The 24789-nt window shown below is 47.4% G+C and overlaps 1 protein-coding gene across 3 annotated transcripts in view; it reads right to left on the minus strand.

Moving 5' to 3' along the window:
• Positions 1 to 24789, minus strand: part of MLIP (muscular LMNA interacting protein) — a 1731317-nt gene that overhangs the window by 1051646 nt on the left and 654882 nt on the right. The gene's annotated exons all lie outside the window — the stretch shown is intronic.

The raw sequence follows: 24789 nt of genomic DNA on the forward strand, positions 1-24789 counted from the left end.
AAACAAGCAGTGCCAGTGAGAATTGTTTTGCCTTTTGCATTTAAATTGTATACCCAACTTAAAACATGGACAGCAGCACAACCCTCCCTAACAATTGGAATAAATAACACACAGTTGGCTCTAGTAGAAAGAATATCACACAAATTGTTCACAAATACATAAGAGGCACAATAATAAACATGGAGTAAAAGAGGTAAACTGTAAACACAAAAGAAAGAAAGTGTTGGAAAATGGGTTATTGATAGGGCAGGTAGGTACCTACACCTAGCAACAAGCCACAAACCTCCACAAAAGTACAGTTAGGTCTCAGTAAATTAATCCCAGCTCTACCCTTGGTAGCTTAGCATCGAGCGTCAAGGCTTAACTTAGGAGACAAAGTGTAAAGCATTCAAATATCACACAACAGTAATTAAATAAAACACAGGAAACAGTTTAAAAATCCAAAACCAATTTATAAAAATAGCTTATATTTTTATCTTTAAAATGACACAAAAACGATTAAAATCGGTTCAGGGGAACCGGAGATATGAATTTTTAAAGCATTATTATTTTCTAGCGCATAGAAACAAAAAGCGCCAATCGGGTCATCTGGTTGCACCAGGACCGGGACAAAGTCAAACTTTCAGGCCGACCGCGATGGAGCCCTGCTCGGCTACAGGTCGCGGGAGGCCTCGGTTAAAAAGTTACCTTCTGACTTAGTCTTTATTTTGAAGTTTTTCTTCACCGGGACGAACCTGCCAGTTGGATCCGACCTCCTGGAGCCCTTGTCCGGATACGCGAAGTCGGTTTCCTCGGTGGTGATTTCTACCTTCGGACTTAGTCGTTTTTTCGAGATGAAAATCCTTCGACCGGGGTAAACCTGGATCTTGATCCGACGTCCGTGGAGCCCTTCTCGGATACGATGGCTGGAAGGTCCCGGTCAACTTTTTACGTTCGGACTTAGTCTCTTTTTCGGATGTTTTTCTTGACCGGGACGAACCACGAAGTCAGGCCGGGTCGCGGTTGAGGCAAGCCGGCTAGAATTTCCGCGTCGAGTCGGTCACTTTATGGAGCTTTTTTCTAAAATTTCTCCAATCTTTTCCAAACTTCTGGGGCTTCACCCAGATGTTCTTTTAAGGTTCTTTTGGGGTCCACAGCTCACCCCAAGGGTCCAGAAGTTCTGTGATGGTCCTTGGGAAGTGCGGACTTCAACTCCCAGAGTGCACCTGGCGCAAACTCCTTTTTGGCCACTGGGCAGTGGTCAGCTGGTCACTTTTTCAGGAGTTGGTGCAGGGGACTCTGGTTAGCAATTTTTCACCTGTAGCAAACAGGGAGTCCCTCCTTGAACCAGTGGAAGCCAGGCAAAGTCCTTCTTGTGGTGAAGCCCAAGTGTGCAGCTGGTGCAGTCTTTCTGAGTGCAGGGTCCTGGTGCAGGCCAGGGGTCCAGCAGGGCAGTCCTTCTTCTTCTTTAGTTCCTTTCTTGTTGAATTCTGGAGGGGATCTGAGGCGTGGGTGCAGGTCTGCCAGTTTTATCCTTGCTCCTGGGTGAAAAGCAGGGGGGCCCTGATTCTCCAATCAGGGACAGGGTCGTCCCCCTGTGATGACCACTTCCTGGGAAGTGTGGCAAAAATCCATCCCAGAAGGCAACAGTCTCTAAAAATCCAAAATGGATGAATCTGATTTTTAGAGGAGAAATCTGGCTGAGCCCACCCACTGGTGTGGCTAAAAATCATAAACACACCCCTCTCCTGCCCTCTCCTAATCTAATCAAGGGGGCACCTAGCTGTCTGGGGTTGCAGGATGTGGGGGTGTTGCTGGGTGCTCCAGATGTCCTTCTCTGCCTTTGAAGACCAGTTTGGCAGCCCTCCCCCTTCCTGCTTCCCCATCTGCTGAGGGGAGATTCTCTCCCCCAAGCACATTCCTTTGTGTGAAGTCAGGCCACTTCACACCTCATTAAAGTAGCCTGGCAGAAGCTGCTGCAGGCTGGCCAATCAGAGCACAGCAGCAAAAACAATGCAGAGCTGAAATTGGCAACTTTTTAGGTAAAGTCTAAACTTTTTACCTGCACTAGTTATATTAAATCCTACAACTGGAAGTTGTGGGATTTATTATAACAATCAATTTGATACCAAATTCTTGGTATGTAACATTTAAGGAGACTTTAAAATTTAAAATAAAGTCTGCCCATTCTAGCCTATGAAGGCCATTTACTTCAATGAGGGAAAAACGAATTTGGCTGTTTTTACCTCACCAGGGCTTATAAATCTATTTTTATAAAATCCCTGCTTATAGTTACATGGCACCCTGCCCTAGGGGCACATAGGGCACACCTTAGGGGTGACTTATATGTAAAAATAAGGTAGTTTAAGACTTTGGAAGTACCTTTAATTCCAAAGTCGAATTTGCATATAACTTTAATTTAAAAGCAGCCAGCAAGGCAGGCTTGCTTTTAAAATGACACTGGGCACCTCAGCAATGCACCTAGGTGTGCACCACCTATGCTGTGGTCCCTAAACCTACATGCCCTACCATATACTAGGGACTTATAGGTAGGTTAACTTAGCCAATTATAATTAGCCTAATTTGCATATCCATTTTACACAGAGCACAGGCCCTGGGACTGGTTAGCAGTACCCAGGGCACCATCAGAGTCAGGAAAACACCAGCATAAAGTGGAAAATGGGGGCAAAAAGTTAGGGGGCCTCTGCAATCAGCCCCAGTTTCTCACACAACCCCCCCCCAGCCCACACGCCCAGGAGACTCAGCCCAACCCTGGGAGAGTCTTCCTGGCTTGTTAGGCGAGGAAGACAGTGAAGAAAACTGGCTGTCCCTTTGCAGGGCCTACTCTGCCTTATATCCTCCTGTCAGGGTCACTCCCTCTGGGTAGTGAAGCCATCCCAACAGTAAAAGGACCCAACCCAAACTGAAACTTCCCTCTAGGGGGGTCTTCCTCCTCTCTCTCTGCCAACTTGGGTAGTGAGGTGCCCACCTCCCCTACTCCTAACTTTGCTAGGGCAAGACCTAGCTTACCCAAAGAGGTCACCCAACACTTGAGCAACCCCACCATGACCAACAGGGTCAGGGGGCCTACTCTGCTATTGGCCTTGGGGTCTGCCTCCCAGGCCAAGTACAGTGCTGCCAGGAAGGCTAGCACCCAGCAGAGGCTACTGACAGCTGTCAGTACCCAGAACCACACCCTAAGCTCTCCACTGACAGGTGGCTGAGCTGCTTTAGGGGCATCTTTGGGGTCCTGGCACCCCTCTTGCTGTCTAGAGTGGGGGGCTACCACCTCCTGTGGCAGACACCCTCCTTCCACTCTCCCTTCTGTCAGTGCAGGGGCAACACCCTGCATCTGGACAGCTGCCTGACTACTCAGGACTTCCTTGGGGTCAGGTGAGGCCTCACCAGTGCCAACTTTGGGCTCCCCCCTTACTGGGGCAGAGGGCCCTTGGCTCCCTGGAACTCTCTTTAAGAGTGGCCTACCCTTCCTTTTCTTCTTTCCTTTTCTTGGGGACCCCTGTCTCCTAACTGTAGGGACTGACTCCCCAGGACTTTGGGTTGGGGGGGCGCCCTGGGCGACCACCCCATCTGTGACCAGACTCACCTCTGGGAGGTCATTGCCCAGGATACAATCTAGGGGAAGGTCAGCACTGACTACCACCCTAATCCAGTCAAGGATACCCTCCCTCTCTAGGGGCACTATGGCTACAGGTTTGGAGGTGACCTCCCCTGTGGCTATCCTGACTTTCTTTGTCTTTCCTGGGACATACATGTCTGGGGTCACTAACCGGTCACTCACTACAGTGTGACTGGCACAGGTGTCTCTCAGGCCAGTGGTAGGGATCCCATTCACTTGAATGTGGTGGAAGTGCCTACTCCCACCCTCAGGGATCACCAGCTTACCATCTGGTCCTGTCTCCCAGCACAATGCTAGGAGGACTTCATCATCTGAGGAGTCCTCCTCTATGGCTACACTGGACAGCCCAGTGCTAACCACCTTCTTTGGACAGGCTGCATCTCCTCTGAAGTGACCTGTCTGCTGACAGTCAAAGCAAGCCCTACTGTCCAAGAGCTTTTTTAACCCTGGGTCTCCCTGTCTCTGCATGTCAGAGTGGGAGTGGGATTTACTCTCCTCCTTCTTAGGGTTCTGGGGTACAGAGGGAGTCTCTGTGGTGGGCTTACCACCTCCCTCCTTAGGTTTTTGGGGACCTGACCCCCCCTTCTTGGAGTCTCCCCCCTGGGACTTGACAACCACCCTGGTTCTCAACCACTCATCAGCTGCCTCCCCTAGCTCTCTAGGGTTGGTCAGCTTAGAGTCCACTAGATGCTGGCGTAACCTTTCTTGGATACAATTGGTCAAGATGTGCTCTCTCATGATCAGATTGTATAACCCCTCATAAGTATTTACTTTGTTGCCAATAATCCAGCCCTCTAGTGCCTTTAGTGAGGTGTCCACAAAGTCAACCCAAGACTGGGTACTGACCTTCTGGGTGTCCCTGAACTTCATTCTATATTGCTCTGGGGTCAGACCAAACTTCTTGACTAAGCACCTCTTCATACTAGGGTATGAATCTGCCTCCTCCCCCCTTAAGGTCAGAAGCCTATCCCTCCCTGAGTTGGGGACCAACTCCCACAAAAGGGAACCCCAGTATTGAGGCTTAACCCTTCTCATTTGGAGTGCCCTCTCAAAGGCCCCTAGCCACTTATCTATGTCATCCCCCTCTACATAAGCAGGAACCACCCCCTTGGGTAATCTGGGGCAAACTCCCCCACCCATGGACACCTCAGCTTCTTTATCGCTGCTTCCATCTCTTTTCTCTTTGTATGCCCACTTTTTCTTCTCTAGGGCCAGCTTCTCTGCTTCCAAAGCTATGTAGGCTAGCTGGGCTTCCAGCTCTCTTTCCCTGATGGATGGGTTCTCTCCTCCTGAAAGGACCCTCTTCCTACCACTAGCTTTGGGTCTGCCCCTAGTGACTGTGTCCAGTGAGGACCGTTCCTCTTCTTCCTCACTTGGGGTCTGATGCCTTTCCTCCCCTGAGTGGTTAGAGTTAGCATCATCCTCTTTTGGTTCCTCCTCTGGAGCTTCCTCTGTCTCTACCTCTTGGGCCTCAGCCCATGCTGTCAGGGATTTAATCAGGATTTCCTTCCTGAGATTAGTGGTTGCAGGCAACCCCCTCTCAATACACAACCCCCTAAGCTGGACTACTGTCAGTGTGAGTAGGCTAGCCAGATCAAGCTCCATGGTTCCCTAGTTTTGTGTCAACAAAAACTTTTTGCAAAAATTGGTAACAAGAATTTAGAAAAATTACAAAAATTCAATAATTGAAATTAATCCAAATTAATTTAAAAAAAAATTAAAATTAAAAATTAAAAACAATTTTTGCACTAGGACAATTTAAAGGATTTTTAATTTGTTTTATCTAAAACTGTAACGTGATATTGAACACAAGTACAGGATCCCGTCGCTGCTTCCAATTATGTTGGAAAATGGGTTATTGATAGGGCAGGTAGGTACCTACACCTAGCAACAAGCCACAAACCTCCACAAAAGTACAGTTAGGTCTCAGTAAATTAATCCCAGCTCTACCCTTGGTAGCTTAGCATCGAGCGTCAAGGCTTAACTTAGGAGACAAAGTGTAAAGCATTCAAATATCACACAACAGTAATTAAATAAAACACAGGAAACAGTTTAAAAATCCAAAACCAATTTATAAAAATAGCTTATATTTTTATCTTTAAAATGACACAAAAACGATTAAAATCGGTTCAGGGGAACCGGAGATATGAATTTTTAAAGTATTATTATTTTCTAGCGCATAGAAACAAAAAGCGCCAATCGGGTCATCTGGTTGCACCAGGACCGGGACAAAGTCAAACTTTCAGGCCGACCGCGATGGAGCCCTGCTCGGCTACAGGTCGCGGGAGGCCTCGGTTAAAAAGTTACCTTCTGACTTAGTCTTTATTTTGAAGTTTTTCTTCACCGGGACGAACCTGCCAGTTGGATCCGACCTCCTGGAGCCCTTGTCCGGATACGCGAAGTCGGTTTCCTCGGTGGTGATTTCTACCTTCGGACTTAGTCGTTTTTTCGAGATGAAAATCCTTCGACCGGGGTAAACCTGGATCTTGATCCGACGTCCGTGGAGCCCTTCTCGGATACGATGGCTGGAAGGTCCCGGTCAACTTTTTACGTTCGGACTTAGTCTCTTTTTCGGATGTTTTTCTTGACCGGGACGAACCACGAAGTCAGGCCGGGTCGCGGTTGAGGCAAGCCGGCTAGAATTTCCGCGTCGAGTCGGTCACTTTATGGAGCTTTTTTCTAAAATTTCTCCAATCTTTTCCAAACTTCTGGGGCTTCACCCAGATGTTCTTTTAAGGTTCTTTTGGGGTCCACAGCTCACCCCAAGGGTCCAGAAGTTCTGTGATGGTCCTTGGGAAGTGCGGACTTCAACTCCCAGAGTGCACCTGGCGCAAACTCCTTTTTGGCCATTGGGCAGTGGTCAGCTGGTCACTTTTTCAGGAGTTGGTGCAGGGGACTCTGGTTAGCAATTTTTCACCTGTAGCAAACAGGGAGTCCCTCCTTGAACCAGTGGAAGCCAGGCAAAGTCCTTCTTGTGGTGAAGCCCAAGTGTGCAGCTGGTGCAGTCTTTCTGAGTGCAGGGTCCAGGTGCAGGCCAGGGGTCCAGCAGGGCAGTCCTTCTTCTTCTTTAGTTCCTTTCTTGTTGAATTCTGGAGGGGATCTGAGGCGTGGGTGCAGGTCTGCCAGTTTTATCCTTGCTCCTGGGTGAAAAGCAGGGGGGCCCTGATTCTCCAATCAGGGACAGGGTCGTCCCCCTGTGATGACCACTTCCTGGGAAGTGTGGCAAAAATCCATCCCAGAAGGCAACAGTCTCTAAAAATCCAAAATGGATGAATCTGATTTTTAGAGGAGAGATCTGGCTGAGCCCACCCACTGGTGTGGCTAAAAATCATAAACACACCCCTCTCCTGCCCTCTCCTAATCTAATCAAGGGGGCACCTAGCTGTCTGGGGTTGCAGGATGTGGGGGTGTTGCTGGGTGCTCCAGATGTCCTTCTCTGCCTTTGAAGACCAGTTTGGCAGCCCTCCCCCTTCCTGCTTCCCCATCTGCTGAGGGGAGATTCTCTCCCCCAAGCACATTCCTTTGTGTGAAGTCAGGCCACTTCACACCTCATTAAAGTAGCCTGGCAGAAGCTGCTGCAGGCTGGCCAATCAGAGCACAGCAGCAAAAACAATGCAGAGCTGAAATTGGCAACTTTTTAGGTAAAGTCTAAACTTTTTACCTGCACTAGTTATATTAAATCCTACAACTGGAAGTTGTGGGATTTATTATAACAATCAATTTGATACCAAATTCTTGGTATGTAACATTTAAGGAGACTTTAAAATTTAAAATAAAGTCTGCCCATTCTAGCCTATGAAGGCCATTTACTTCAATGAGGGAAAAACGAATTTGGCTGTTTTTACCTCACCAGGGCTTATAAATCTATTTTTATAAAATCCCTGCTTATAGTTACATGGCACCCTGCCCTAGGGGCACATAGGGCACACCTTAGGGGTGACTTATATGTAAAAATAAGGTAGTTTAAGACTTTGGAAGTACCTTTAATTCCAAAGTCGAATTTGCATATAACTTTAATTTAAAAGCAGCCAGCAAGGCAGGCTTGCTTTTAAAATGACACTGGGCACCTCAGCAATGCACCTAGGTGTGCACCACCTATGCTGTGGTCCCTAAACCTACATGCCGTACCATATACTAGGGACTTATAGGTAGGTTAACTTAGCCAATTATAATTAGCCTAATTTGCATATCCATTTTACACAGAGCACAGGCCCTGGGACTGGTTAGCAGTACCCAGGGCACCATCAGAGTCAGGAAAACACCAGCATAAAGTGGAAAATGGGGGCAAAAAGTTAGGGGGCCTCTGCAATCAGCCCCAGTTTCTCACAGAAAGTAAAAGCCAAATCTCTTACAAAGTACTATACATTCAGGTACTCATATAGGAAAATGAATCCTTGCTTACTTTATGTGGTATGCTTCATTAGAGGGGTTCCCTATCACTCGGAAGCACCCAAGAGTACTAGTTGTGAGTTCCTTAGTTTGCTTGAGATTATGTTCTTCTTAATGGCATTTATGTTCTCCCTTTTTTAAACTGTGAGATCTATGATATAATTGTGTCGGTGAACTTAAAATGTTTTACTGATCCCCCAACCACAAGATTAAAAACAGGAGGGTTGAGCAGCTGACCTTGCTTCTCTTCTCTGTCAAAATGTTTTGGATCGCAGATATTGCTCCTATGAGGTTGGCCCCTTTTTCAGAACCATAGGTATTACAAGCTATGTCTTGTGAGCAGCCACTGTTTATACAAGTGCATTCACTATATCGTATGCTTTTCATAAGAAGGGGTAACAGCATTAAAACACCCCTTTCTGGTAGGACCAGCACACCTTTGGCAGAAACGATGCATGTTTTTGTCCTTCAGAGGATAGATGCAGCTAGGGCATCCACAGGGCAAACTTTTGCAGTACGAGAACGTTTACAAATCAGGCAGCAGCAGTACTTAGCTTCTTTATGCAACTGGCATAAAATGGCAGCAGCAAAGCCCGCTTCGTCTCTCTCACAGAACAAAGCAAGTACAAACTCATCTCCTTGTAAAACTGAGCCAACCGGGCAGATAAGTACAAGTTATCATCACTCCGAGATCATTTACAGTTAGGGAATAAGCAACAAGTAGCTCCCAGACATATCACTGGAGCTCTCTGACATGAGTGTAAGTGAATGAATTTTAGCAGTGGTTCCCACATATTTCAGAACCATGACTCACTTTTTAGAACATCAAACGTTTAACGACCCACCTATCATTTACTGGACACAAAAAAGGACATTATTTAAAATATCTAAGTCATGGTATGGTTGACAATTGTCATTTACAGACAACACATATTCCACTGAAATAGCAATTACCTTTGAACAGCCATAAGGTTTTACAGGTAAAACTACATAGCATTCAAGTGATAATGACTGGGAATCTGGTTTCTGTCAATAGTTATCATTTGTGTATCTTGAGCCTTGATTGTTGAGATCCTATTCGAATCTCTATTGTCAGCATACTTCAGAATTACAAAATAAATGTGCTTTATGTTTGCTTTCTTAACTGCCAAATGCATACAGTTAATTTACAAGTGCTTACATTTAGCTGTGTGAAACAACACCCCACAGCTTATCCTTTAACACTCATTGTATTATAGCAAAATCGTCACACAATTTACTTGAAAAACTCTCACTTCGCTGTCAGAGAAAGAAAAGTAAACAACAATCCCATGTTAAAAGAATAAGCAGCAATTTGTCAGAAGAAATAGTCTGATATGCGACCTCTGTCTTTGATGCACTAGCAAATTTGACAAGATAAAATCAGAATTTAAAGGTATCTTTATTTATTGCTCAGACTTTCCTCACCCACCCAAGAGCAGCTTGTGACTCACCAGTATGTCACATCCCACAGTTTGTGAAATGCTGAACTAAAGAGTATAAATGATCTGACACCGTTATCACTTAGGCGATATTCCACATCAGATTGCTGTTACTCAGACATAAGCGGTTGATGCTGATTTTCTATTTTTCCCCAATATTGAGAAGTAACCATTTCATAATAGATCATTGCTATTTCGAGCATTCTTGCCACACTATAAATAACTAAACTCTACTCAGAAATACAGGTGTCAATCAGTTTGAGATGATTTTGAGTGCATGTGCACCAAATGCTTTGTAATCCCTGCCTCAGTGCTGCGCCTATTCAAAATATTGAGGGTCACCATTTTCACATCTCGTTGCTCCTGTGAAAAAAGTGCACTTATTAACCTGCTGTAGTCAACAGAGTCGATCTATACTACTTAGATAGAAATTTGCGCATGACCAGGGCAAAGTCAAAGTTTGAGGCTGACTGCGATCGAGTCCAAGTTGGAGACACTGAGCAGTAGGCCTCGGTCAATATATTACCTTCTGACTTAGGCCCTAATTACAACCCTGGCGGTAAATCCCACTTACCGCCGTGCTGACGGGCGTCAAGATATCATGGCCGCAGCGGAAATCCGCAGCAGGTATTACGATCCACATCCCGTAATCCGCCACAATACAGACACCCACACAAGTCCACCACACCAGAGGTCAGTGATAAACTGACGATAGCAAAACCCACACCGTTACACCAACAGGAATACGCCCACAGTATCATGACCCACGGATCAACGCAGCAGTCATTCAACCGCGGTAAACCACTGGTGGTGCACACCGCCGCGATCAAAATACATACACATTTACAAAACACAACCACATTGGACAATTCAAAATACACACACCTGATACACATACACACACCACACCCACAACACTATAAAACACACACCCACATTACTCACAACCCCTTACAACAACATTTTTGGAAGAAGCACACAGAGAGAGAATAGCAAACACAACACCAGCATCCACAGGCACACAACACCATCACTCATACAACATCCACGCACCTGAAAGATCACACAGCAACACAACACATCACACAGCACAACAAACATCACCTCACACATCACCCACACCACATTATGGCACCTCAAAGACACCCCAGGTTTTCGGAGAAGGAGCTCAGGGTCGTGGTGGAGGAAATCATCCGGGTAGAGCCACAGCTATTCGGATCACAGGTGCAGCAGACCTCCACTGCAAGGAAGATGGATCTATGGCAGAGAATTGTCGACAGGGTCAACGCAGTGGGAAAGCACCCTAGAACACGGGATGACATCAGGAAGAGGTGGAACGACCTACAGGGAAGGTGCGTTCCGTGGTATCCAGACGCCAGGTAGCTGTACACCACTACAGGAATCCCAGGCAACCCCACTAACCTAAGCCAATCCGGGACCTGGGGTCGGTGGTAGTGGGCACACGGTTCAGGGGACAGAGGCACAGGATAACAGTGAAGCTGGGAGGACTGCTGTGTGACAGAGAGGAGGACAGTCACAGGGAACCCACTCTCCACGAGGCACTCTCCAACATCATGGGAGCATACCATCATTCCCAGCAGACCATGGGCAGAGACCCAGCAGCTGCAAGAGGAACAGTACATGGGGATCAGGGAGGACTTGAAGTCCATTAACACTACCCTGGTCACCATTGCAGAGGTGCTGGCAGACATGGCCAACACCATGAGGGAGGCAGTGGCACACCACCGGGCCCCTGACACTTGCCTGAACGATGAACAGCCCTCCATGTCCGCGGCGCTAGTGAACAAGAGGTCCCGCCACAGGACCAACAGGCCACAAGCACCCCACCCCCTGCAGAAGGAGAACCACCCCGCAAACGGTCCCTGAGATCCAGGCACAAGACAGAGAACATTGCCAAGAACCCCGCCAGGAAATAAAACTCTCCTGATTGTCACCCTTCTGTCCCACTATGTCACCCTGACAACCTTGAACTGCCATTACTCCACCTCCTATCCCCCCTTGGACTATGCACCTGTGATACCAATAGACTGGACTCCACCATGGACATTCCTCCACCATCACCCCAGCCCATTGCACATACCACTCCACTGAATAGCACTTAAACAAACACCCTTGAATCACAAAACGATCAGGAGCCAGTCTGTACTTTCACAAGTGTGTTATTACAACCTATCTGACAAATAGCAATGTCAATGTTCATTTTCACATACCAATGTTTGACAGTTGTTAGGCAGCAGTAACCATAGCAGAAGGCAGAAAGTGGTACCCAGATCTGTGAAATGGAAAGCCAAAGTGAACTGTCAGGGTCCATACACAGAGGTAAAAAGGCTTAATCATGGAATGTCCTACAGTAGTATGATATGAGAGGAGCAGTGCCAGTCTCTTACCTGTGTCTCACTGGAAGTATTGCGTGATGATGTTGTTTCGGTTGTCTATATCTTCTTCTTCTGCCTCTTCTTCCTCACTGTCCACAGGCTCCACAGCTGCCACAAGACCAACATCAGGCCCTTCCTCCTGCAGAAAAGGCACCTGGCGTCGCAAAGCCAGGTTGTGCAACATACAGCATGCCACGATTATCTGGCACACCTTCTTCGGTGAGTAGTATAGGGAGCCACCTGTCAGATGGAGGCACCGGAATCTGGCATTTAGGAGGCTGAAAGTCCGCTCTACTGTATTATCCTCCTAGTTCACCCATGTGCCTCATTGTAGCATTCCTCTGCCCTTGTCCTAGGATTCGTCACTGGGGTCAGTAGCCATGACAGGTTGGGGTTAGCAGAGTCACCTGCAAATATCGAGGGACAACTGTTAGACACACACCAACCCTTAGGGACTCTCCCATACCCAGACACCTATTCAAACTGTGTTGGGACCTTGGCCTCACCTATTAGCCACACACTGTGCCTCAGGAGTTGCCCCATCACATAAGGGATGATGCTATTCCTCAAAATGTAAGCGTCATGCACTGAGCCAGGATACTCGGCATTCACATGGGAGATGTACTGGACTGCTAAACACACAATCAGCACATTCATGGAATGGTAGCTTTTGTGGTTTCTGTACACCTGTTCATTCCTGCGAAGTGGGACAAATACCACACATGTACCATCAATGACACCAAAGATGTTGGGGATGTGTCCCAGGGCATAGAAGTCACCTTTCACTGTGGGCAAATCCTCCACCTGAGGGAAAACAATGTAGCTGCACATGTGTTGCAGCAGGGCAGGCAACACTCTGGACAGCACATTAGAGAACATTGGCTGATGCCATGGCCACTGTTGTTTGAAAGGACCCACTGGCCAGGAAATGGAATACTGACAGGACCTGCATTAGAAGGGGGATTCCTGTGGGCTGGTGGATTGCTGACATGAGGTCTGGCTCCAACTGGGCACACAGTTCCTGGATTGTGGCATGATCAAGTCTATAGGTGATAATGATGTGTCTGTCTTCCATTGTTGACAGCTCCACCAGGGGTCTGTATACGGGAGGATGACGCCATCTCATCATCTGCCCCAGCGGATGTGCCCTATGGAGGAGAAGGGTGAGCAGAAGGTCAGACACCATATACCTTGCACAGGGGTGTTTTGAACAATTGTGATGTAATCAGTGTGTGGCACTATCTGTCCGTATTTCTGCCAAAAAGTGCTGTTGCCCTGCCATGTGGCCCCTGAAATGGTGGCTGCCTGACCTATAAGGAGGGACAAGGGGAAATGAGGTAACTGCGCTTGCGTTGTGCAGCTTCGCAGTAGGCGGATGAAGACCGCGGCGCAATTCCACATTGGTTATCATTGGGCCCTATGGGTTCCAGGAGGCAATGACGATGTACGCCGGTGGTGACGGTACGAACCGCCGTGGACGTAACCGCCATTTTCTATCTCTTCACTCATTGATACCTGACCCTCAACAGGAGAGAACCTACACTGCAAGTGCTGCTGTGACCTGAGTCTGGAAGCGACAATGGGTACAGTGTCTGGGGAAAGGGCCCCTGCCTTCACCGCAGAGGAGTTGGACAACCTGGTGGCTGGGGTCCTCCCCCAGTACACGCTACTCTACGGTCCTCCAGACAAACAGGTGAGTACACTGTGAGCATGATGGATGGGACATGAATGTATGGAGGGGGGTGGATGGAGATACAGGGTGGGGTGGGCTGAGGCCAGCATGTGAGGATGGTGAGTGTATGTGTTTCTGGGCCAGGGTGGGAAGTTGTGGCCAATGAGTAAGAAGAACCGGACGGGGGAGTAAAATCCATTCTTACATCACTTTTCCTCTAGGTCAATGCCCACCAGAAGAAGGGTATTTGTTGTGCCATCGCCAAGGAAGTGCGGACCCTGGGGGACTACCAAAGACAGAGCACCCACTGCCGCAAAAGATGGGAGGACCTGCGCCACTGCACCAAGAAGACTGTGGAGGCCCAGCTGGGGATGGCCTCCCAACGTGGAAGGAGTGCCCATCACACTATGACCCCCCTGATGTACCGGATCCTGGCGGTGGTATATCCTGAGTTGGATGGGCGCTTGAGGGCATCACAGCAGCCACAAGGGGGTGAGTACAGTCACATTCAGCTAACTCTGCACGCTGTATGAGGTGTCTGGGTGGGGAAAGTGGGCTGTTCCCCTAGGCCAGGGCAAACTTGCTAGGGTAGGTCCATTGTTAAGCAGGCTCTGTGGCACTCCAACCCCAAAAGTGGTAGTGGCCATCTACACCTAGTCAAGCTCCTGTGGGTTCCACGTGTGCATCAAATGGGCTTAGGCACCGTCCCCCATGGGCAGTGATTTTCCCAAGTACATAGTGCATGGCCTAGTGCATAGGGCTGCTCCCTGTGTGTTGTGTCGCCAACGGTGGTGTTGTTGCTGGCATTGACCATGTGTCTCCTCTGTCTTTCCCCCCCTTTTTGTTTTGTCACCCTGTCCTTGTGTTCATTAGCATCATCTGGCGGAGGAGCATTGGCACCGGAGCAGGAGGGAGCTGCAACCTACATGGCCAAGGAGGGTGAATGTATGGAGTCTGAAGGCACCAGTGGGACGGAGGGGAGGGGAGCTTCACGACGGGGACAGGAGGAGACACCAGCGACAGCGACTCCTTCTCTGATGGGAGCTCCCTTGCACTGGCGGGCACCTCTGTGCCCACCGCAACAACAGGTACAGCCGCCACCCCCTACAAGCACCGCCCTCCCAGCAGCCCCTCAGCGTGTTTCCCGTGCCCGCTCACCCAGGAGGGTGGGCATCTCCTTCGCCCCAGGCACCTCAGGCCCTGCCCCAATTAGCCCTGCTGCCCTCAGTGAGGAGGCTATTGACCTCCTGAGATACCTCACTGTCGGGCAGTCAACCATTTTGAATGCCACCCAGGGTGTCAAGACGCATTTGCAGCAAACAAATGCATACCTGAAGGGCATTCATTATGGCGTGGCAGCCCAACAGAGAGCATTTCAGGCTCTGGCCTCAGCACTGAAGGCCGCCATTGTCCCTGTGTCCAGCCTCCCCCCTCCAACTTCCACTACCCAGACTTAATCCCCTCTACCTCAGCATATCCCAAGTACACCATCAGACCAGCATGCACTCTCATCAACACACAAAAAGTGGCTCAGGCAAACATAAGCACCACACATCCCACGGGCACTCACACAAGCACCATACCCATGCAGACACACCAACATCCACAGCCTCCACTGTGTCCCCCTCCTCCACATCCTCCACCTCCCTCCCAGTCTCGTCTCCACTCGCACCTGCATGCACTACATCCTGAGCCACTACATCCATCACCAGCATGCCCATCACCACACACCACTCATGTGCGATCACCACACCCACTTCCATGCACACGTCCCCTGTGTCCTCTCCCACTGTGTCTGTCTGCCCTCCTCCCAAAGTACACAAACGCAAGCACATACCCACTCAACAGCCATCCACCTCACAACAGCCTCCAGCCCATGCACTCTCACCCAAACTCAGCAGACGTACACCTCCTACAACCACTACCTCTTCCTCCACTCCCAAACCCCCTCCATCTTCCCGTCCCAGTGTGTCAAAGAAACTTTTCCTGGCTAACATTGACCTCTTCCCTACACCTCCCCCTCGTCCTTCCCCTAGGGCCAGGATGTCCAGATCCCAGCCCAGCACCTCAGCCGCAAAAACCTCGAGCACTGTGGGCCCTGCAAGTCCAGCAACATCATGGGCGGCACCCATCAGGGCTGCTAGTGTGCCATCTAGTGAGGCCAAGGATCAGCCTATTCCGCCACCTGCCAAGGTGAAGAAGGGGCCCACATGCGGTAGGGATAAGCCGCACCAACCACCCAGCAAGGCCTCTTCCAAGACAAAAGAGGACAGTGCCAAGGTCCCAGCAGTGACTTCCAAGGTGGGGAAGGGACACAAGGCCAAAGGGAAGTCAGCTCAGGGCACAGAGCCTCCGGGTGAGGGACTGGTGTCACCGGTTCTGCAAGACAGAACAGCAACCTGTACGGCGGTGGCCACCACCACCTGCACCACCACCTGCACCACCACCTGCACCGCCACATGCACTGCCACCTTCACGTCTGCTGCCTCTGCTACAGTCCACAGCATCATCCCCAGTGGGCAGCCGTCTGAGGCTGCTGGAGACATCCTGCTGTCTCCCTCCACAGGTGCTGACACCAGCACCACCAGCAGCATCTCCGCCGCAGACACCGCCGCAGACACCGCCGCAGACACCGCCACCTGTCCTGCAATGTGCCCAGCCAGTGCCACCACAGCCGACATCAGCATCATCCCCAGTGGGCAGTTGTCCGAGGCTGTAGGAGAGATCCTGGACCCTGCACACACTACATGAGGCACCACAACCAGCACTGGCAGTACCAGCAGTTGGCAGGCTAAGTCGCCACAGGGAGGAGTGTGTCTCTGCCACCATAGAGTATCATGCTACCTGTTCACAGAAAATCTCGTGGCTCAGATACCCAGGTGAAGGAATGGGAACTGCCACACCCCACATGCAGCACTCTGGGCACCATGCCCCCTCCAGAACCAGTGGAGAACAGCATCCACCACCCCAATCCTTGGCAGGATGAAGCACTCTGGGCACCAGGCCCCCTCCAGAACCAGTGGAGAACAGCATCCACTTGAGAGACTGTGGCATTGCACTCCCCAGGACCAAGCAGTGGGCAAACCACCCACTTGAGAGACTTGAGAGACTGTGGCTTTGCACTCCCCAGGATAACACAGTGGGCAAACGACCCACTTAGGAGACTTGAGATACTGTGGCTTTGCAATCCCCATGATAAAGCAGTGGGGAAATCACCCACTTGAGAGACTTGAGAGACTGTGGCTTTGCATTCCCCAGGAGAAATGCGTGGGCAAACCACCCACTTGAGAGACATGAGAGACTGTGGCTTTGCACTCCACAGGATAAAGCAGTGGGGAAACCACCCACTTGAGAGACTTGAGAGACTGTGGCTTTGCATTCCCCAGCACCAATGCGTGGGCAAACCACCCACTTGAGAGACTTGAAAGACTGTGGCTTTGCACTCGCCAGGACCAAGCAGTGGGCAAACCACCCACTTGAGAGACTGTGGGTTTGCACTTCCCAGGACCAATGCGTGGGCAAACCACCCACTTGAGAGATTTGAGAGACTGTCGCTTTGCACTCCCAGGACCAAGCAGTGGGCAGTGCACCCACTTGAGAGACTTGAGTGACTGTAGCTTTGCACTCCCCAGGACCAAGCAGTGGGCAGTGCACCCACTTGAGAGACTTGAATGACTGTGGCTTTGCACTCCCCAGGACCAAGCAGTGGGCATGAAGCCCCTTCGTGGAGCAGTGGTGTTGTCCCATCATCCGGCTGAGGTGGCTCCCTTCCCCTTCCCCCTGAGGTGGCTGTCCCAGCAGTGATCTCTTTGTTTTGAGGCAGGTGTCATGTGTGGGCTTCGCCCATGCTTTTTGGGGTCACTGGGCCACGGATATGTAATGGAACAGTATCCGGACTTGTGTACTTACTGACAATATTTGTATATACTGATCTTTTAAATTTTTGTTGGCCTATCTGGATTTTCGATGATTTCACTTGTTACAATCATTTCATTTGGTCCTTGCGTTCTTCAAGGGGAGTTACGGGGTGTCAATGTAATGTTGCTGCATGTGTTTATGTGTGTGTTGTTGGGGATGGGGGTGGGGGTGTTGCGTGTTGCGTGTGTGTGTTACTCTCCCTCTGTGTGCTAGGTGCAGTACTCACTGTGGTAATTACCGCCGCCTTTGATGTTCTTGGTAGAAGAGGAGGTAAACCAACATTGGTAACACCTGTAACTCAGGCGCCATGGCGACCTGGTTCCTCGTTGGGTGTTGAGAGGTGAGTGGTTTCCGTTCCAAGTACTGTTTCCGCCGTGTTTTGATGGCATTAGTACCGCCTTGAAAAGCTGGCGGATTGGTGTGTCATGATACAGTGGGCGGTACATTGTCTTCCGTCTGTCTGTTGGCGGTTACCGCTGCGGTGTTTGTTTCTACTGCCGTGGCGGTCGGAGTGTTAAAGTGGCTGTCTGTGTTGGCGGTTTCCGCCATGGTCATGATTCAATTTTTTTTACCGCCAGCCTGTTGGCACATAGGGCAGACCTTAGGGGTGACTTATATGTAAAAAATAAGATAGTTTGAGTCATCGTAAGTACTTTTAATTCGAATTTGGGGTTAACTGTACTTTGAAAGCAGCTGACAAGGCAGGCCTGCCTTCAAAATGACACTAGGTCCCAGTGCAGTGCACCCACTGTAGCCCTAACTGTCCTGGGGTCCCTAAACTTGCATGCCCTACCCTATACTAGGGACTTATAGGAAGGTTATCAGAGTCAATTATAATTATGCCTAATTTGCATATACCATTTTAAACAAAGCACACTGGCCCTGGGACTGGTTAACAGTGCCCAGTATACAGTAAGAGTGAGTAACCACCAGCATCAGTCAAAAGGTTTGGGGGTGATCAGGGCCACAAAGACGACTTTCCCTCAATTCTGCATTACTTAATAATCTGTAATGCCTCAAATACGTTAGTGAAGTTCCAGAAATAAACATGAACAGCTAATAGAATGTGTCTGTACCATCATGTTACAGTTATTAAAGAAGGGCACATCCACAGGTATCCAGTAGTGGGGAATGTATTGTCAACAGCAGCTTTTGTGTTTCTCATAGATTCTTTTCGACAGGCTTTGTCCTTAAGACACAATCTATTTTCAACCATTCCTCAGCAACCTTTACATTGTTTATCATGGAGAACTTCTTCCACAAACTTTACTGATTTGTAAATGGTGTATCATATACCTTTTAAAATGCACATTGCCTTTAGAAGTTATGCTATGTACATGCTACAACCTACAGATGCACACTCAGTAGCTTTGTACTGTATATGACTATGGTCTTATCACTGACGTCAATATTGGTGTCATCAGTGAGGGTATTAATTACATCATGTATCATGTCATGGGTAATAAGTGAGGTCATAAGCAGTGAATGTGGGGGCTCAAGTTATAGTTAGTGCAGTGAATGATAATTCGTAAATTACAGTCTTTTATTTGTTCTTAAACATTAATGTCTGTGTTATTTGAGCACCTATCTATCACATCACTTTAATATTTGTTTTACATTTGTAATCACATTCAGCCAATTCCCCCTCTGCCCTTGGCTCTGCTGCAGCCAGCCAGCCCCCACCCCATGTCAGCTTAGTGTGATACCTTGAAATGGTACAGCGGTACCTCCAACTTACAGTTGTATGACTTAACAACACATTCATTTACCACGCACATGTTACCATGGCATGCCTTTACCATACCTTGCCTTTACAATACACGCCATTACCAGGCATATGCCTTTACAACACATGCCTTTGCATGTCAAACATTCAAACCTAAGTATATATAAGCTAAGTTTATAAAGTAAGTTCATGTGTGTGTGTGTATGTGTGCATATATATATTTTTTTTCACTTAAATAAACAAAGTTAACAGGGACACTATGGGCCTGATTCTAACTTTGGAGGACGGTGTTAAACCGTCCCAAAAGTGGCGGATATACCACCTACCGTATTACGAGTTCCATAGGATATAATGGACTCGTAATACGGTAGGTGGTATATCCGCCACTTTTGGGACGGTTTAACACCGTCCTCCAAAGTTAGAATCAGGCCCTATATCACAAAAAAGCACAACATCATAGAAATTCAGCAGTTATAGTTATGGTTAGCCCACATAACTATAACTCGTGTTGAAAGGTAACTATAAATTGCACTGCCACCATGCACAGTTTTCTCTTCAATTATTTTACAGCAAATGGTACATTGATATTTTGAATGATGTTATCAAAGATCTCATGACTGATGTTATATGTGGGGTAATTAGTAGTGCATGGCAAGGGCGTGGGTTATAGTTACCTTAGGGCATGATTTATAGTTACTTGAGCTAACCATAACTATGGCTTCTGAATTTCTATGGTTTTGTGGAAGAAAAATGTAAGCCTAACTATAATGTCCCCATAATCTTTGAATTTTTAAGTGAATTGCTATGTTTTTAAAATCCTAACTATAACGTCACTGTAACCTTTCATTTTTTTTTGTAAATTTCGAATATTTTTTAACATTAAGTCATTTTAATTACTTTATATGAATCCAACCGTTGCCACGCATGGTGCGGCCCTGCGGCCAACACCCTATAATCACTTAACCTGCACCAGGGGCCACGGGTATACTGCGTGTTATTATAATTAGGTTTCTGTGTATCCATATATATGGCGGTCGGGCAGTAGGTAGTTATAGTTAGGACCTAGTTTCTATAGAAAGAGTGTTTTTTGTTTTGCCTATAAGATTGACACCCCTTGACAAACCTTATACTTTGCTAAGTTCTGCTTACGTCTTTAAAGTTTCCGGGTGATCTGACAAGTGGGGGCTGAGAAAAGGGGGGAGTCCCAAAACATGTTTTCCCCATTCATTTTTCCATAGGACCTTTAGACAATCCGACAGCCTGAACCACTAAACGGAATTACAAAACATTTGCATGAAGCTAGATTCTATTACTCAGATCACACGTTTTGTGATTTGGTGTGAATCTGTTCAGTAGTTTCGGAGAAATTTAAGACCTTCAAATATAGATATATAGGGACGCTGATCCTCCGCGAATCCAACTGTCCCTGTGCTGATATCTGATTGGCAGGCAACACTTCAGCAAGGACCTGTTGGCAACCATCTTGGGACTCAGCTTCAGCCAAGTGCCACAAAAAAAAATAAAGGGGAAAGGATAGAGTCAACCTGACCCCTTAGCCCAGGTCCTGGGGTTACAGAGGGACCCCGCCGGGGCTAAAAATCATTTGTATTTAAAAAAAAAAAATCTAAAATCCACAGATGGATCAGTGGATTTTTCTGAGATTAAAAAAACAAAACAAGCGGTCTCCTGCACTTTCTGTTTGTTTGCCCCAGGTGGGAAAAGTCCCGGGGGCATTATAGAGGAGGGGGGCACAAGGTCCCCTTCCTTGGGTTTAACAAGCCCTGGGGACCACCACCCTGGGGCAAAAAAAGATTTAAAATAAGTGGGGCAGGACTTATGGCCTCCCCTGCGGTCCTGGAGACCACCACCGCCAGGCGTGCCTGTGGCCACCCAGTGCCCCATGGACCACGATCCTCCAGGGTTACAATTTATTTGGGCGGGCCAACACCCCCCCGCTGCCCTAGGGACCACCATCCCAGGGGCAAAATCAGATTTATTTCCAGGGGGCTGTGCATCCCCCAAGTCCTGGGGACCCTCACCACCAGGGGCTGTTCCCGTTGGAGGAGGGCCACTCAGCCCCCCTCATGGAGCCACTGTTTCTGGGACATAGCTGTTTGCTGTGGCTTGGCTTCAGCGTCAAGCTGGGGATGAGAAAAGTGGGGTCCATACATGCGATTTCACCATTCATTTTTCCATTAGGAATTTGAACAGCAATAGCGCCCAAACCATTGGACGAATTACACCACATTTGGCAGAAAGGTAGCTCTTGGAGTAAATCCGTTCAGTAGTTTTTGAGAAATTAAAGGAAATCCAAACTAGAGGAAATCCAAATTTGTTTATATTGGGACGCAAAGGATTCACGACTTCTCTTGACCTCGTGCTGAGATCTGATTGGCTACCAACACTTCAACAAGGAACTGTTGGCAGCCAAGTCAAAAAAGGATTAAAAAAAAATGAACCAAGGTACCGACAGCCTGACCTCTTAGCTCTGGTGCTGGGGTCCCAAAGGGACCCCAGTGCTAAAAAGCTTTTTTTACAAAGTTTTCACCATGATTCGCAGAGGACCCATGGTGCTGGAGAAATTCGGAAACCCCTGAGTAGGCCAAGCCCCGGAGGCATTGCTAATATAATGTGGGGTGGCCACCCGGCCTATCCAGAACCTCGGGGACCACCACCTCCCTGGGTCGTTCATGAATTGTAAGTGGGGATGACTGGACCCTCTGCGCAGCCCTGGGGTGCTCACCTCCCGCAGCCCCAGGGACCGCCACCTCCCCAAGGTTTGAAAGAAATTCCATGTTGGGGCCGTGTGACTCCTCTTCAGCCCTGGGGACCAACCCCTGCCTAGGGCTTTAATCTAATTCTATAATAATGAGGGCCAGGCAGTCCCCCCCCCCCAGCCCAGGGGACAACTACCTCCCCGATGGCCCCACGAGATGGGGTCCATGGGGCCAAGATCGGCCCTGGTAAGGGAAACCACAAGTCCCTCCTCCCAAAAAATTAAAATACATAAAAACTACAGATAATTAAGCCTGTTGCCAGGGAATGGGGTTCTCAGGGCCAAGACTACCCTTGGAGAGGGACCGCATGCCTCCTGCCCTTAAATAAAACATAAAATATTTAGTTTGGGCCCTGGGGGATGGAGTCCATGGGGCTGAGGTCGCCCTGGGAAGGGGGCGGTGTGGCTCCCCTCCCCAAAAAAACGAAATTTTACAAGGCCAGGCCCTGGGAGATGGGGTCCTTGGGGCTAAGATCAGCCTGGGGCGGGGGTGGGTGTGTGGCCCCTCCTTAAAAAAAAAAATATTTTTGCCTGGCCCTAGTGCATGGGGTCCCGGAGGCAGAGATCGCCCTTAGGAAGGGGTGCCTTGCAGAGTTCGGTTTGTATAGGGGTAGGCCAGGCCCTGCAGCCAACACCCGCTGAGCACATCTGAAGGCCATGTGCTGCGCAGGGTGCAGTGGTTATAGAGGTTGGCTTCAGGGCCTGGCTTAATTAACATACAGTAATGAAAATTACTTTACGTTAGAAAAACCATAGAACTTGTGTCCTCACAATGCACTGATAAATACCCCACGATTTATGGCACTCCTGAAATCTTTGATAGCATGATTGATAATATCAATGTGATAGTTGCAGTAAAATTTTTGACGAAAAAAACTATGCTTGAGAGGACAAAAGTTATCGTTACCTTAGGGCATGAGTTATAGTTACTTGACTGTACCTAGTGAATTTCTATGGTTTTGTACATTTAAAATGTGACCCTAACTATAATGCCTCTGGAACCTTTGGTTAATTGAGAGAAAAAAAATATATATATATATATATATATTCGTGCCAAAGGGGTCCAACTAAGGCACGCTTCTTAGTGTCGGTGCCCGCGCCAGGGAAGGACCTTTCCCTCACTTTCTTTGCACACCAGCTTGACACTCCTGTCAATGACGCAGCACTCCCAGGATTTTCATGAAATCTTCATTTAATATGAACAAATGATACCAGACAAACAAACACCAACGCGTTTCGACCTACACGTTCTTGATCACTGTAATTATCCAATCCATTAAGTGCTCTATTTATACTCTTTATCTCATTTCAGCCTTTATGTGGCATTCTGGGATATGTAGTTTTTTTTATAAAAAACAAGTGTGAATACATCAATTACTTCTAATAAATCAAATTTTCTACGAAACCTCACAATTCCATTACACCCCTGACAATATCAACCATCAACCATCAAAAATAAACATATATATTACGCAGCTTAAAAACACAGACCATTTTCTATATTTCTCAGATAGTATATACTTGCCTAAGTTATACAGCTAAGTTTAGATATCACCAGTATCTATATATATTATTGTTACATCTTTGTCAGTTTTTAGGCCACATGTATAATAATAACTTCTACATTTTTATAATACCTAATGCGACTTATATTCCAATCTTCTATTTCTTCAATACTCAATTCTTTACATGTGGTACTCACATTTCCTTATTTATTTATTCAACTGGTTTTCGTTCTAAGCTCATTTTATATTTACAAATGGCAGTATAATTCCTCATCACAGTTGATCTGTCACCTCCTCGTTCATGTTTTGCTATTGTCGCAATACCATAATAATTCAGGTTTAGCCAATTTGATTCTGTGTGAGTTTTTAGGTGTTTGGTCATGGCATAGGTTTCATCATCATTTTGTACCGCTCTGATATGTTCAAGAATACGCTTTTTCAGGGGGCATATGGTACTGCCAACATATCTAAGACCACACCAGCACTCTATGACATAAACCACAAACGTTGTTTCACATGTGATTCTATCTCTAATTAAGATTTCTTTACCCTGAAAATCTGTTATCGCTTTTTTATTGCAGCCAATTTTGCACGCCTTGCACTTTCTGCAGCAAAAAAAAACCTTATTTCCATCAACTAACCAGTTTACCTTATTTGTGGTTTCGAAGTGACTCCTCACTAGCATATCTTTAAGTGATGGCACTTTCCTGTATGTAATTGAAGGATAGGTGCCTACTCGCTGTCCAATGTCATTATCTCTTTGACTCAAATACCAACATTTTTTCAATATATTGATTATCTGTTGATTTTCCTTACTATAATCCATGATAAGTCTTAACTCATCATTCTTCATCATGGTTCTTTCTGACATGTTCTTATTCTTCACCAGTACCTGTGCTCGTGTCAATGCTCTTGCTTTTATTTCACCCTGTTCTATTGCCTTAGATTTATAGCCTCTATCTATAAATCTCTGTTTTGTCTCTCCAAATTTTTTGTCCATATCTTGTTCCATGGAACAATTCCTTTTGATGCGAATAAATTTGCCATACGGAATGCTTTTGATTAGTGATCTCGGTGAAAGCTTGTACCATGTAGTATACTGTTGGTTGCAGTATGTTTTCTATATAATGTCATTTGTAACTCATCTGCTTCAACATATATTAGTACATCTAAAAATTCAATAGAGATCTTACTTATTTTGTACGTAAATTGCAATCCAACATCATTGCTATTCAACCGAGTAAAAAATTCACTAAATGTTTCTGCAGTTCCATGCCAAATCAAAAACAAATCATCTATATATCGCAACCAGATCCCTACCTTGTCCATAC

Source organism: Pleurodeles waltl, chromosome 5 (assembly GCF_031143425.1).
Source record: "Pleurodeles waltl isolate 20211129_DDA chromosome 5, aPleWal1.hap1.20221129, whole genome shotgun sequence".
NCBI classification, from domain to species: domain Eukaryota; kingdom Metazoa; phylum Chordata; class Amphibia; order Caudata; family Salamandridae; genus Pleurodeles; species Pleurodeles waltl.